Raw genomic sequence first — 14288 nt, forward strand, 5'->3', positions numbered from 1 at the left:
TAACAATGCTGCCATATGAGCTTATAAAGCCAACCAAACTATGAGCTGGAAGATTCATTATTTCAATTTGAATATGTTATATCCTTGTCATGCGGTGGTGGCTACCTGTCCTACCTGAAAGCTGCCAAAACAGACTTTTTTGAATGTTTCGATGCCTAAGAGTCTTTGTCGGTTGCATGCTAGATATTTAAAATAAAGCAGGATTGGATTTTTAGTCAGAAGAGAAAACACTACTCCCGCATCTGTAGGATCACATTAGTGAATTGATAAATCATCTTGCTTTTTTCACGGGGGGGCAAAATCAACACAACCCCAAAGTTGCTTTCAGGAGCTTTAAGAGACATGAAACAGGATTGATTTTAGAAAATTTGTAACGACATCAGTTCAATGCTGTCAATGAGTGTATCACGACTAAAAAAGCAAAATGTTTGCAAGTGTCCAATATTTTTAAACACATTTTTATTTAACTACATTTTTAGATGCTTTAAATGATCAGGAAACAAGGTTGTAAGTCATTTATAAAATGTAGTTAAAAGGGTACACATTTACAAAATGTTTGAGATGATTCAGGTCATAGAACAATGTTACCAACCGTATCACATTCCTGCAGGGTTGTTAGTACAGCTTTATTGCACTGGTATCAGATCAATATTGTGTGATGCAGGAGTTCAGGTTTCAGAATCAGTAGTGGGAAGGAAAAATGTCTTTTGGTTGGTTCTCGCTCATAACATCCTATGGTTTAAATGTGTATCAGATGCACTGTGATTGGGATGTGGTCACTCTTTCAAAAATCCTCTAATGTGCAGCCTAGGCCTGTCTGGAACAGGCAAGATTTTTGGCAGTGCGCTCAAGCACAGAAACCTGGCAAGTGCAAAGTCAGTAAAAGGAGGACAGTTCAGTCCCATAGCTGGCCAGCTTGCATTTTTGCTGAGGGTTCGTGGAATTGTAAGCGCTAGCAGGAGCTGTAAATGGAGTTTTACCTGTTAATGGCCCCACACATTAGCCTCACTTTGCCCCCTTTATTCCCTCCCAGCCTATTTTTTTTTCATATTTCCCTCCTCCTCCCCTTCTCTCTCACTTCTATTGCCGCTTCTTTACTCTCAACCTCCCACGTCTCCCTCCTACCGTCACTGACAGTTCCTTTTCCTTTCGTCTTGTTTCCTTCCTGTTGTGGAATTCATGCCAGGAGGACTCTGACATACTCATCATTTCTGTCCACGTCTCTCACCTTATCTTTCCTTCCCCGTTTCCCTCTCTCCCTCTCTCTCTCTCTCCCTCCGTCTTGTCTCATTTCTCCATTTATTGTCTGATTCTATCTCCCTCCCCTTCTTCTCTGTCTCTGCATGTGCAAGAATGGAATGTGAGTTCCCCCTTTTTAAGGTCTCGGGGTGGGCTGTGCTTTGAGAAACAGAAGAGCAAGAAATACTCGTTAACAGTGAGTAGATCATTGCAGGACAAAATGATTTAATAAAACTACTAGGCCCCAGCAGATGAGAGTTTTCCCTCAAGGAGAACTCAGAGGTGGCCTTCTTAATGAAAATTTATGCAGATTATTACCATAATCCAAATACGATTCCTCATATTTCAAGAGCGTTGTGTTAAATTCATCATTTCCATCTGTAATTGCATCAGCAGACTTACTCCAGGATGACTTCAGGATGCTACACTAGCTAATTAGTACTGCCCATTATGAGCATATTTCACACTACGAACAGTGTGGTATTTTTGTCAGGTCTGACAGTGGAGGGAATACAGCAAAAAAAGGTCTGATGGTTTAGCCTGGACTGAAAGAACTGTCATTGTGGGTCTACAAGTGTCCCTCTCAAGTGACGACTTCCCTGGTAACAAATATATGTTTGTTTGTCGAAAAGGCTGATGTTCAAAACAGGAAGAATAAGGAAAAATACACAGCTGCTCTATTGAGTTGGGACTTGCAGAGACAGGCATCATGATTCAAATGCTGAACCCTGATGCTATTAAAGTTCCGTTTACAACTATTACATTTACTCTGTCAACCTTTGTAAATTCTTTTTACCCCCATTACATTTCAAATAATTTTCTATTCCTTTCGCATGTGTGAAAATATTGGATGAGTTGCTTTGTGAAAACAAAGTCAGCATATGAAACTTGAGACCACTACAATACAAAGATAATAAACTCTCAGGCTGCAGGGATAACTGCATTACAAAAATACTGCAAAAACAGCAGTCCTGTAAAGCCTACTGTGGGTTTGTGCTCTCTACTTTCATCACTGCTTGTGTTGTAGCTGCATCACGGTACACTGCAGTGGCATGGCAGGCGGTAAACTTTATGAAACAAATATCAGAATGACAACAAACAAAAACCCAACACAGAACTATTAGAAAACACACCAAACCACAGGAGTAAGTAAAGTAAGTTCCATACTGCCACCATCCTAGTTACAATGAGGGAGTATGCAATCCTGGAGAAATATCATGGTTAATTGTAAATACAAATTCCATGATATAAAGCTAGACTCTTCAATAGCAAGTAATGTACTAAGTGTCAGCCAAGTTGTGGACTTAAACCAAAGTTGCATGCTGCACATCTTGCATGCCAAGATTATTTCAATAATCAGTTCTGCTACTATAGCTAACATCATAACACGCAATCAGGCAAACAAGACAGCAAGCAGAATATCCGTGGGCAACTGTAATTTTGCTCACAATGAGACACTTCTTTCCAAATACAGATCTGTGTACAAACACTTTTTTTTTTTACAGCATACAGATGCAAGCTGGGGGATGTATTTTCTAAAAGAAGTGTTTTGGGTTAGAAATGCATATCCAACTTTTACATTACAGAAATTCTGTTTTAATTTGGCTGTGCATCAACATTTGAATCACCTGTGTTGAATGATTTTACGGGCAAATCAACTTGTAACCCTTCTTTTCATTCATCAGATAGTTTGACCTGTTTTACTTTTTTATTTCCAACATTGCTTTATCCTTTAAAGTATTCTTAACGGTCATATCCCCAAAGAGTGAAGTGCAGAGTTTTAAGAAAGCCTAGGTCTGTGTGCTCTGACACATTAGAATTGCAAGCTAACATATTGTTTTTGCTTAACAAACAGCCCTTGCGGTGTTTCCTCTGATATGTGAAATTGCATATCTCTTTGATCCATGGTATTTTGCAGCGAATAAATTGGCGTCTCTGTTAAGGCTTTCAGTCGGCTATATCAGGACCTTTCGTACCTGAGGTGTGAGGATTTAAAAGCTAAAATTTCCCCGTCTTGCACCCCTTTCCCTTTCTCCGTTTCCCCCTCCTCGTCTGTTACTAACTTCTTAATTAGGGCTGCAATTGGGGATTATAGCACATGAAAGCAGCAAGGATTACAACCCCCTTCCCTCCCCTGTTAGATTCAGTTGTGACAGATGAGCAAAAAATCTGTAAAAACACGATGAAACAATGACTATGCGTGCTAATCCATGCAGAAGTAAACAGAAGGAACATACTGTACAGATGGAGAGCTCTGAGAGAAAGAGAGAGAGAGAGCAGCCTAGATATTATGAGAATTAAAAAAAGCTTAGATGCTGTCAGCATTAGCTAACTTCTACAATTATGTTATGCACGATGTAAGATTATGCAGCAATAGTAATGGATGAAGCAACTGAATCAGTATATATGATGTATAGCAAGGACCTCTCGGTATGATACGTTTCAAGATGTATATCAGGATACTTCATGAAACATATTCAACATATTTTACACAAAACTTTAAAGTGGAGTGGAGCCAAGAATACAGTTTGCTTTGTTTTCGAGTCAAAACCATTTAATTGAGAATTTCCTTTCCAATTTAGAACATAGGCTTTTCATGATATCAATACCTGTTTTGTTACCATGACAACAAAAATATAAGCCCTGGGCACCTGAAATTGGGAACTTTCTTATTAATTACCAACCTGCACATATAGACAAAGTCACTGAACACATACCAACTCATTGGAAATACTGATAACAGGAACAAGAGGAGTTTCCCAAACAAGGCTGTAATGGACCAAAATGTCGTGTTGGAATTTAAGATGTGTTGGGATGGGTTACAACTAATACTCAAGAGTGGAGTAACACTGTCCTTGCTGAAGGCTACGTAATTAAGTTTAGCAACAAAATCAAATTGATTACATAATATTAATTATTATTTTTTGAGTTTCCTAACTGTCTGCGGTTGTTGTGCTGCATGACGCAATACCCTATTTTTAGTTGAACGTTATTCCACAATAAAATGTTCTGTTCTGTGGCATCCCTAATTACTTTTTTCAGCAGGAGCGATTCTGTGAATTAGTTATCGGTCATGATCAGTCGTTAAACAAAGTCCATTCACATTTGTTCTTGTTACTATTTCGAATTCACATCTTTTTGCACATTATCTCTTTTGTACTTGTATTTTCAGTTTTTGTATATTTTTTATACTATTACAGTCTACATCTTGGGTAGGAAAGAAACAATTGTTTGATTTTTCTGTATGTCAGAAATTGACGATAAAGATGTCTTTGACTTTGAATAGGAGATCAACAAAACAAGGCGACTGTCTGGTTTGAGAAATCCATTGCCGGTGTAACATATGTTCATAATTCTGCATCGAAAATGGGTTTGTGTGTGAAAATGGATGACTGTCTCAATCAGCAGCTCCTCAACCCTTCCTCTCTTAAATTCTATGACGGCATCATAGGAACGCAACTGTGCACAAGGAACTGTTAATCTAATCCCCAAACATGTAGGGGAGCATTGCCGACATTCCCACCAACTGCCTTGCCATCTGTTTTCAAGCAGACAGAGCTCTCAGATGTCTGTCTTGCTGGATGACTAAAAGGATGTCACCACTGTTGGCTGCCTGGGCTGGTATTGGTGATAGAAGTGCTTTTCTGACCCTGCTGGATTTGTTAATTGCTACTGTCTCTCTTGTGCCATTTTGAGAAAATTAGCCTGATATTTATGCAAACTTTTTGTCAGGAAATTGCACAGCTATTTCAACACTCAAGATATAATTTGGTTGCTTGAAGTCTGGAACAAGATCGCATTTCTTGAAAAACTTGAGGTTATTAAGTAGAAAGAGAGTAAGAAAGAGAGCTTAGTGTCTTTCTTACGTTAATTTAAATATTTTTCATGCTTAAAGCAAATCCTGAAGACAGGTTTATACTTTTTTTAAATATCTAAATTATCTGGGTTGCCCAGGTTTTCATTAGGATGTCATTGGATAAATTGCAATTTGTGTACATTTTATATTACTTCTGAGAGCCGCTCAGTCTTTCATTGTTTTTGGATTTTTCAATTCTTTCTACTTTTCTTTTTTAGATCTTTAGATTTTTGTATCTGATTATGACTTGTTCTTAGTGAAATAAAGACAGTGTGAAGGACTGTGGAAGGTTGGCTTTTATAAAATGGGGTACAATTAAGGAAGTGTCGGAGACTGTTTATGGTTTTTGCTTCCAATTCTGCCACATAACTGATCATTCCAAGAAGCTGAATTGAACCTCAGCCTGAAAGATAACATATTTGTCATAATGATGGTTTTGGACATCGCCCCAAGCCAACAAGATCAAGAAAGGAAAAAAAAAGTTTCATAGTCATACGGAACATTTTTGGGCATGGCAAGATCCATACCCAGAGTTGAAAACAACAGTCAGTTTATATTCAATCAGCTGATACCATGGCAAAAATGTAAATAGTCCCCAGTATCACATGCAGCATCCAGTTTGTATTAAACTGCTAAAACTAAAAGAAAATCTTTGATCAAACATCTATGCTTATGCTATATCAGTTCTGTTGTGCCCACCAAACTTCAGCCATGCAGACGCACACTTTTGCTTTGTAATCTACTTTGTGATCTATAATGATTATTGGAGACCTAACAACTGAAATGATTTTATTCAAGGCTGTATACCTTTTTTTTTATTGCAACTTTGAAATATTTTGTATCCTGGTATCTTTTCAGGAGCAGTCCTCCTGATATTATCTAGATATTTTCAGGGGTGAATATGTGAAAACGGCTTGCGAAATGAACAAAGCTAACTTTTTTCACCCATGTCCTCCTGGAACATTTGACCCATCCTCATGGGAGTGTGTTGGCATTCAAGCATATAATGGCATAAGAGGCCACTCAATTGAATGCCTGAATTACTCATGGCCTTTTCTATTACATAATGCAAAAAACAGTGGTTAACATTGAATTAAGTTTGGGGACAATGGCTTTTTAAGATCATTGGCCCCACCATTGTAACCACTGGCCCTCTGATTCCACAGCAAAACCAACTTTCTATACTAAACTTACTTGTCCGCATATTCTGTCATTCTCCCTCGACTTTTGCTGTGATTTTCTTTTCTCTTAATGTTGATCTTTTCCCGGCTTTTGGTCAGGAACCAATGGTTTTAAAAATAGTGGGCCATACTAGTTTATGAGAGCTACAATCCTTGTCTGAGTGTACAATCCATAGTGTAGTGACAGTTCTTGTGGGGGAGACAGAAGTGAAGCCGTCAGCGGTAGCTGCCTTTAAACTATGACTGAACTACAAGGCTGTTGTAATGTTTAAAGAGACAATCTTATAAGAATCAGTGACAAATCACCACTATCATAGGAAACCTGTGAAATGCTGAATTACGTGTTACTGTTTTTATCTGATTTTTAAATATTAGCCCTGTTCTCTGCATGTGCTGTAGACTTTTTTTTGACAGATGAAGGAATCTATATCACAGTTGTTGTTTTTTGCATTTGTCCTATTGTAACCAATGATATTCCTTTTTCTTCGGGTCAACGCTGGCCAGAGAGGCTGCACTGCTGTCTACATATCAATGAAAATGAAGCAGAGTGCAGCAAAAAATATAACATCCTCTTATTTTGCGATTTATATAATGATCAAAGATTAGTATGATCAGGCAACCTCAGAGCTTCCTGGAATAATGCCAGAAAAATCTGTCAGTTAGTTTGGTTCTGATGTTTTATGGTTGTGTCTGTAGTTTGTAGAAGAGGCTAAGGGCCAAATATGTGATTTCCTTAACACATTCTTGCTTTTCTGATGCTGCTGTAGGGAAGCGTCCGCTGACGACAGTCACACAAGTAGAGGAAATAGAGGAGCGGGATTAAAAGAAGACATATCCTGGTCATTGTTCATCACTGCTGGATGGAGCCGCCTCTCTGATCTAAAGGAAACTGTTACTACTTGAAGTTGGGAAAGCTGTCACCTTATTCCAGTAAGTTTTCCTTTTTGATCAAACTCAATCTCTACCACATGCAGAGTGTAAAAACCCTAATCCAGGTTGGAAGCTGTTGACTATTTTATGTGCTGAAGAAGATGTAAGGAAAGTTGTGTTCCTCTGTGTCATATCACATATCGCAGATCCGCCACGGTGTGAAGAGTTGGTTCAGAGAGAAAAATCTGGCTTTAAAGTTTGCATGCTTTCAAGTTGTTCCCATCCTTGAAATTGATTCATTAGGTTGGGCTATAATTGACAGATTCTGTGATTTCACTGTCACTTTGAGTTCTCGTCCTCGCCTCTAATGCCTCACTGAGTCTCAACAAACCAAACACATTATTTTGTGGCTATGTTGATGTTTCTGGTGATGGGGTGGTTAGGGAGGAGTTATATTGAGATACTGAACCTCACATTTCAAGCAGAGCTATGTTTATTACTCAAGATAATTTAAATCATTAAAAGTAGGATTTCTTCTTTTTATTATTGTTCTTTTAAAAACAAAGTTTATTTAAGGTTCTATTGTTTTTTCCTTAAAACTTAAACAGTATACCTTCTAAACTTGATAGAGCAGTCATTTCAATCACGTGATAGTTTGGTGATCCGACCATGGAGTACTTTTAAAGCCACTGAAAATCCGGTTTCAAATCTATCGTTTCTCCAAGGGTAGCCCCCGTAAAGTCAGTGACAGGCTGTTGAGAACCTGAGTACCTGCCTTTTGTCAGATAAACCTCTGCACTTTGTAGTGCGGCACTGCAAGCTGAAGACATTACAAAACAAGTCCCAAAATAATTTGCAGTGTTCATAGTTCACGAGGTCTCCTCTTTTTCATAACCTGATAATTACCCATAGAAACAAAACTGCAAGGCTCTTGTCAGAACAGAAAGGTGAGCCCAGTCCCCACTAGCTTCCATTTAGGTGCTTGACTTTTTTTAAAGATAGGTTTCATTCACTGTTAATAATTTAACAGGGAGCTGGATTATCAATAGAGCCTCCTCTTCAAAACAGACTGCCTTGTAATAAAAACCAGTAAAAACACTGAATAAAACAGTTTGGCATTAAAAAACGGTGTCTCCCTGACGCTCTTCTGCTTAGCTTCAGGGACTGAGAGCCAAATGTTAGCTCACTAGCCGACTTCTATCCGTCATCTGGTTAAATTATATAATTAATTTGACAGTTGACCTGAAATGTTCTGTTTTATAATATTTCAATGTCCAATGGGACAGACATCCAGCATGTATGGAAACTCTTAATTACATGCATCTTACGTGTTAAACATTTGACTCAGGAATGGCCGATATTGAAGTTGAGTGTGCCACTTAACTTAATATTTCTCAATACTTTAATATTCATCTCTAAATCAGCAACAGTCTCTGTAAGGTATTTTTAATCAGGAGTGTAACTCTCACAAACTGAAGGATCCAAGCTACATGATTGAGTATTTGTGGTTTGGTCACATTTAGTTGACAGTCATGGCAAATGTTGTCTCTGTTCTATCCTAATTACAATTATATCTTAACACACACAGCCGACTGTGAATATTTGCTGAAAACATAACATAGGCACCAGCATCCTACAACCTTGAACACTGACAGTGGTGAATGAAGAGATGATTGTTTCCTGTATGAGCTAAGCAGTTATAAGCTTGCTGACTGTGTACCATTTAGCTGATGATCCACTCGTGCAAATGTCTTATTTTATAAACTCTGATGGGGATTAAAGGGTCCCCATCTTAGAATGGGGAGAAAGAGAATTGTGAAGTCAATGCATTTACATGGATGTCAAGTCACTTAGAAAGGTTGAACAAGGCTTCAGCCCTGGCTTATTGTGCCAAGGCAAAAAAAAGCTATGGTGGATCACTGTAATCATGGACATCTTGCTTGGGTTGGAGGGTTTCAGGAGGTCCTAGACTTTGCCAAGGGAGGTAAACACATAAATCCATCCTGATGCACTGAGAGCAGCAGCAGCTGTTGGCTGAACCCTCCACAGTTGTCGTGCTTTGCAGCTCCTCATATTCAGCCAGATATGATGCTGATAGTGTTGGATTCCCGACTGACACTTGATTAGAGATGGATTTAATGCTTATATTGTTGCAAATATGTTAAGAACTGGACTATGATTTTTTTCATTCGCTACCGTTTGTTATAATCACTGTATATTGATTGTTTTACATCGCTTTTGTCCCCAACCTTCAGTTCAACATTAAAGGCTTTATATGCGATTTTTTGATCCAGCAGATGTCGCCCTTGAGCTCCAGCATGAAACCAAAACAGCTCGCGGTGCATTGTTGTGTTAGCATGCTAATGATAGCGATCTTTATTATGCTCGTATCTTCACACTGCATGTAAATTTACCTGAAATGAGCGTGATCTATAAACGCAGTTACGCAGTGAGTACAGTATGTTATTCTTCTTTTCTCTAGTCCCTCAATTAAACAACTTTTATACACAAGGGGAGGAGTCAGCCGGCCGTCCCGGCTATGTCAACAAACTGTGATGTTTTCCGAGTTTTCCGAGTCATATCTTCAGACAGTGGGACTCGGGTGTTACACCCATTGTAGACAGTCATTAGTCACAGACATATTTTCAGAGGATATACTTGATTTCTATTACATTTAAGTGTGAAAAATCACATATAAAGCCTTTAAGGTGCATGATCCTGTGATGCTAACAAACAATTATAGGAGATAATTGTACCTTTTGAGAAGATGTAAAAGTCTAATGTTTGGCATTTTGATTTCAAAATGACACAAGTGATTCATATACACTTTAAGTTGATGAATCAACACATTGATTGACACACTGATTCATCAGCTAACTCAGCTGAGTCCAGTTCCTTTTCTACAGTTATATATATAAACCAGACTGGAAGATTGGGCTAGCTTAAGTGGACCAGAAGACAATTTTCTTTTCAGCAGAGAATTGAGGCCACAATGGCCAGGAGTGCAACATCTGGCTTGCAGGTGGTGGAAGCAGAAATCCAAACAGGAAAGTGGCCTGTCATGATCTGTAGTCCTCGCTGCAACCTTTCAGTGCTCATCCAACAAGGGGAGTGTTTTTGTGTGTAAGGTGATGGCCTTGCAAGCCAGAGTGGAGATTCCATTCTTGGGTTTAATAGATTTCAGGTTCATGGTTTTTTGAGGATCAAATGTTTGCTTTAAGTGTCTTTCACTGCTTTCAACATACCATGCTTTTTAGCTGAGAAACGGCTGAGCAGTGGCATGCAGGAGAATGTATGAGAATGCTGTGTGTACACAATAGGGATGACCTCATTGTTTTCAGCTTCCATGAAGCCCTACATGCTGAAGAACAATGAATTCTGCATGCCACGTTAACCCCCCCCCCCCCCCCCGCACACACACACACACACACTTGTGTGTGTTTACGTTCTGATCTTGTAGGTGTGTATTTACCTTCCTAGTTTACAGAGGTTCTTAAAATATTAACCTGTGGCTGAACTGGTTAATGATTATTTGAACAAGCAGGATTGCAAGTGTTGGGTGACACACACTGGGGCAGGTTTTTGCAGAGAAACTAACTCCAATGGGCTTTGTTCCCGCTGTCAGTTAGTGAATGCAAACCTAACCTCGCTGACCCTCTGTGGGTGAGAGGGCAAACTTTTTCTCAGATAGGTTGGAAACTGAAAAATATCTTGGCTAATTTATGCTTTCTTTTTTTCACAACAAAGACTCACTGGGAGAAAAAGGCCAGGGTTATGGCATGTTTTGACTTATGTTTATTTTCTTTCTCCATGTAGACTGAAATTGGAATAGCTGAAACAATCACTTTTTAATGTCTTAAGTGTTATGAGTAAGATCATCCTTGATTCTTTATGAGGAGTTTTAAGATGTCATCTTAGGCCCTGATTGTGTTTCTTTGACCATAATGATAATACAAAAAAAAACATCCTTACATAATAAGTGTTTGAAGTATAGCTGTAAGACATTTTAAATATAATTTGTTGGTGTTTGCAAATCATTTATTTCTTTTATAATGTGACTTTACAGTATCCTTCTGCCATATAAGTAAATATAGCCTCTTGGTTTTAAAAGTAGAGCCTCAGACTACAGGATAATCGAGTCAATTTGTGGTCCGATTCTACATTCTCGACAATCGCGCGCGCGGGGGAGGGGGGTGTTCATGACTCGAGGCTGCTTCGACCGATGATCTGCCCAATCCAATCTTAAACTCCCATATCTGCTCAGAGAGTAGGGCTGTTGAAATTAATCATTTAATCAATGCATCGCGATGCAGACTAGAAGATTAATGCATCGATGCAGGGACAGGACGTAATCGATGCTGACGCTGAAAGCTGAAAGCATCTGCTAACTGCTAAATGCGGTTGTTTTGCGCAGCGTTGAGTGAGTTTGTTTTACCTAAACACACACGGTGGTGTGTAATGAAAGTAACGTAGGCTAACAGAGGGATTTGTGACAGAAAACAACGTTAATTGAGCTCCTGTGCTTGCTGACTTTATGAGCAGAGTCAGTTGGTCCTGCACGCTCAGACCTGTGCTCCGCTGCAGGCTGAAACAGACCACCTCCGCTAAAGCTGCGTTCGTTCGATGATAAACACATTCTGTTTCCGACAAGTTCTTCACAATAAAAGTCCCCGGCCTATCTGAAGTTGAAATGCTTTTAATGTGAAACATCCATATAAGGAAATGAGGTGTTTACAGCAGTAGCAACTTAACACAATTCATCTGAAATAAAAAGGACAGAAACAAAACTAACCCTGAACAAAGCTCACAGCTAAAGACTACAACGTCCTGAGAAGAGAACACACAGTGACTTAAAACATCTTTCTCTCGTATAATAAACTAAACACACAAACACTTATACTTTTCTGTAGGCTACCTATATAATGTATTAATTTTAACTTACAATGTAAAGATATTGATAATGACATTGTTGTCTAAATCACTTTTTAAATTATACAAAAGGAATTCATAATATATAAGACTGTTTGTCTCTGTTTATGAAAAAGTAGCCATGTGCAGTAATATAGAAAATTGAGGATGAATCGTGATGCGTCGTGATATCAAATCAAATCGTTGACTGGATAATCGTAATCGAAACGAATCGTAAGACCAGTGAAGATGCACAACTCTATAAGAGAGTATATATGATATTTAGGATTTCTGATCTTGACGATTACATTATGAAAGTGGCTGGCAGAAGTCACGCCTGGCCTGACTACAATAACCACGAGAGACAAGGGAGGACAGTAGTAATGGCAAGACACAACCTGTACGAGTGGGGTGGACACCTGAAAAGTATATGACAGTTAAAATCGTACCACCAGCTCACGCCTAGGAACAGACAATCCATGTTGTCCAATCCATCAGCCATTTCTACAGCCAAACATGTTTTTTTTAAATGTTTTTTTCTTCTATGCGCAAAGCCTTGAATTTAACCAACGACTCCATTGTTTACGTGAGGTCACATGAGGTGCTGCGTTCCTCTGGCAGTCACGATAATCTGAATAAAATGCTTTAGTATGTGATCTTCCATTATTTCCATATCCTACCCGACTTTAAAACTTCTATCTGAGCCAGGCATAGCCTGGAATCTTTTTCTTGACCAGCAGGGGGCACTGCACTAGTTTCCATATGCACTCTAATATCAAGGAAACAGATGAGCGAAAACACCTACTTCTCACTTGAGTTGTTACCTCAGCAATCTTGTTTTTATTGACTGTTGCGTCTCAGTCATGACTTTATCAGTACAGCAGGATGTACATTTTGAAAATGAGGGACACATTTAGATTAAGTATTGTATACAGCAGCTAAGAATAGATTGTGGCTACCTGTGATCGAAAAATGTCTACCATGGCGGCATCCTCTCGGTCAGCGAAGAGGTGTAACAATCTGAACCCACACTCTTGTCCAAATATGTTCACTTTTGGTACAGAAAAATTAAACAAGATAGCATAAACCAATTTTTTAAAAACTGAATGCCTCAAAAGGTCAGTCCACAAACCATTGGGGGAAATCATGGCGGCTGCGTCCACTTCTTATATTTTATGATCATGCTGAAAAACGCTGGACTCTGGACACATTTGGTGTTGACCTTCTGTGTAAGAGAACCCCCTCTGCAGACTACTCTCTTCTCCTCCTCGTCCTCACACCTGTTACCTCTCCATCCCTCCCCATCACAATTATCTCACACTGTTACTGCCTTGTTACCCAGGTACTCGTATCGAGCGAGCCACTCAATGGCAAGTGCTTTAAATGGTCATCGGAGGCGGCTTACAATGTAGCGCTTTGATCCATTCCAGTGGCATTCTGACAACTCCTCCCTAATGCCACTGCTGTGTCTCTCATGCTGCGAGGAGAAAAGCTCGATCAGTACTTTATGGATGTGAGATGTGCAGGCTTAAGTAAGCTGCTGTTTTTCATTAAGAAGTAACTGACGCATGGGACGAGAGTTGTCTGCCTTAATGGATCTTTCTCATGACAGCAGGCCAGTTTGGAAGTAAAGCTTCTTCAGTGATGGCCCACTGGGTGGTTTTTAATGAAGTGACTGCCTAAAGCTCTCTAACATCTCATAAAGCACTTGGGGTAAACAGCCACGGTTGAGGAGACATTGAAATAATGGGACCTTCAGTTTGGCTCTCTTATTTTCTGTATTCTTTGGTTTCTAAATGACATTAAAAAGTAGACTTTTTTTTATTCCAGGTGAAGTAAGTTAACACACCTTTTACAATATAACCAGTGGATAGGGGTAACTATCCTGCCAGTGAGCTACTAGGGATGTATTTCATACATTTATTCACACTAGCATACAACCTTTTGGGCGAGAATTTGTTAAAATTTGAAAGCGAGCCATGATACAAAATGTAGCTCTATTTAGTTGACAGGCCTGTAACTGATATTTGACAATATCAGAGTCCAATTAAGTACAATCGGTTGCATAAATATGAACCCACAAAAACAACTCAAATATAATTTGACAGTTCTATTATTGAACTCTTTGGCCATGAAGTGTTAACAATTGGTGAAAAATTCTCACCAAAATTTCCTGTGACTCTTCCTCTCTCATTTGTTTTCATAAATGACGATGAAAAAAACAAATCTTTAAA

General features: G+C 39.0%; 1 protein-coding gene across 1 annotated transcript in view; it reads left to right on the top strand.

Annotated features, from left to right (window-relative positions):
- sipa1l1 (signal-induced proliferation-associated 1 like 1) overlaps positions 1-14288 on the top strand; it is an 85190-nt gene that overhangs the window by 2265 nt on the left and 68637 nt on the right. Inside the window, exon 2 of the mRNA XM_061051762.1 lies at positions 7044-7206. The gene's annotated coding sequence lies outside the window, so the exon portion shown is untranslated. The remainder of the gene's footprint in view (positions 1-7043; positions 7207-14288) is intronic.

Source organism: Labrus mixtus, chromosome 12 (genome assembly GCF_963584025.1).
Source record: "Labrus mixtus chromosome 12, fLabMix1.1, whole genome shotgun sequence".
NCBI classification, from domain to species: Eukaryota; Metazoa; Chordata; class Actinopteri; order Labriformes; family Labridae; genus Labrus; species Labrus mixtus.